A 2,234-nucleotide genomic window follows, 5' to 3' on the forward strand; every position below is an offset into this window, starting at 1 on the left:
GGCCTCTCCCGTTGCGGAGCACAGGCTCCGGACGCGCAGGCCCAGCGGCCATGGCTCACGGGCCCAGCCGCTCCGCGGCATGTGGGATCCTCCCAGACCGGGGCGCGAACCCTGTTCCCCTGCATCGGCAGGCGGACGCGCAACCACTGCGCCACCAGGGAAGCCCCGGAACTAAGACTATTAATCACTAATGATTATAGCAAACTTCGAGAAGGGTGATACTTGAGAAGGAGGGAATAAGAAGTCAATGAGATTGATTTTTAGCCCATTTAATTTTAGGCTTTGTTGGAATGTCTAAGTGGAGGTATACTTTTGGATGCCAAGAATAAGCACGTAACGTACTTCATAGTAAATGACTTTTTAATCTGTCTGTCTGTGCTAGATTATAAAGTCCTTGAAGTTAAAAATCATGTGTGTTTGCTCATCTCTTGATTTCCAGATCCTAGGTCAGTGCAAGCCTGTTTCATAGCATATGGTCAATACATATTACTTAAGTGAATGCAAAGAAGGGATGAAGGCTAGAGGGTCGTGGGGGGGGAGGTTGACCATCAGCTTTCAGCTGGAGGATTCTCCGTGGAGTCTTAAAGGTACATCCAAACTTACTAAATGGAGACAAGAAATGGAGCGTGGAAGGAGAATAGAATTAGTGCAGAGAAATCAGAGTTATTGTCATGCACTTCTTTGTGAGTTCTTCAGTTTTCTAATAAGTGCCAAGAATTATACTGGGACAATGAAAAATGGTTGGAGTGGTGCTGGTGGGGAAGTCAAAGAATTTATATTCTATTTAGAAGAGATCTAAGTTAGGTGTTAAACCATGAGCACGGTATGAGGGTCATTGGATTTGGGGGAGAGAAAGTTGGCCTTAGAGAAGGAAAGGTGGCATGATAGATATCATAGGGGAGCTGACCCAGGCTATGAGGATTAAGGCGAGGGCTTGGCAGGGACAGTAAACACATTAGAGAAGTTTACTGGCTGTGAAAGGAGCTAAAGCAGTCTTTTGAGAATCTTAAAGTTCTCATACTCTTCCTGTAGTCTGTATTATAAAATAATAGCTTTTTGGAATATAAAATCAGAATGTTACTTTATTTCTTCATGTCATTTATTTTTCACCCCCTGAGATCCAGGTGTATCTGGAGGCACAGAGGGTGTTGATATCTGTACTCCTCACCCCTACTTTCAATGGGGAGTCATTGGGCTAAAAACAGTTGAGCTGGTAACTGTCAGTTGTCATGGTCCTTTTGCATTTTATCTTGTACAATGACGGAGAGAGAATGAGGAGAAGGGGACAGTGGGACAGCAGAAAGGGAGAAATTCGTTTTGTTGGGGGGGGAGCAGTAAGTGTCAATTTGTCATGGAACCAAATTATTTAGCTTTTAAGAAAGCAGTCATTATGATGATATAATAACAGCATTTTAGTGTGAGTTGTCAACAGACAGTAATAACTTCTAATGAGGCCTCTAAAATAAAACCTTCATGGTACCCATGCGTTTGGGTTACTGTGATCCGTTATTCTAACCCTTATTTTACTTCCCTCTTACATTGTGATTTATTATGTTTGAGGCTTTAGTGATTAATTCCTTAGGGAATGTATTTTAGAGCTTAAACGACTATTTTAACTTTTAACACTTCTAATTTAAGTGTTTTCCTGTTTGCTAAATTTGAGAGAGATGAGAAGAATTTATTTTAACCATAAGAAATTGGAAGAATGGGGCAAAGAGTGTTTCATTGAGTGTTTCATTGAATAAAAAGGAGAGTAACCAGTGAGTGAAAAGTTGCCAGTTGCATTGTGTTGACAAGTGTGATTTGTGTGAGTCCCTTAAGAATGTAACAGGAGCATAATAAGAACATAAGAGCCACAGATCCTGTGGGTGAAGGAGTAACCTGGAAATGGAAGGGAATGGCTATTAGTGTATGATGAAATTACTGTCTCTAAGAAACACAAGAGTTCTTACAATATATGTGTTGAAATTGTCTGCCCCTGAAAGCTGAAACTCAGAAGAATCATTCCAGAAACACCAGACAGAATAATTCTTTGAAGCTGTTTCCTTTTTAAGATTGCTTATTACTGAGTAAGAGAAATAGGATATAAATAGTGGTCTGTAATAAGCTGGTGAACAATCATTGTTGACCCCATGCGTTTCTGACTATTCTGTAATAGTGCTATTCCAGGTACTTTTCGTCCTCGGTGTCTGGTGTTTCTTACTTTTTTTTTTTTGCGGTACGCGGGCCTCTCA

General features: G+C 41.0%; 1 protein-coding gene across 15 annotated transcripts in view; it reads left to right on the forward strand.

Annotated features, from left to right (window-relative positions):
* Positions 1-2,234, forward strand: part of ELMO1 (engulfment and cell motility 1) — a 557,053-nt gene that overhangs the window by 201,282 nt on the left and 353,537 nt on the right. The window lies entirely within an intron of this gene.

The sequence above is a fragment of the Physeter macrocephalus genome, chromosome 5 (assembly GCF_002837175.3).
Source record: "Physeter macrocephalus isolate SW-GA chromosome 5, ASM283717v5, whole genome shotgun sequence".
NCBI lineage: Eukaryota > Metazoa > Chordata > Mammalia > Artiodactyla > Physeteridae > Physeter > Physeter macrocephalus.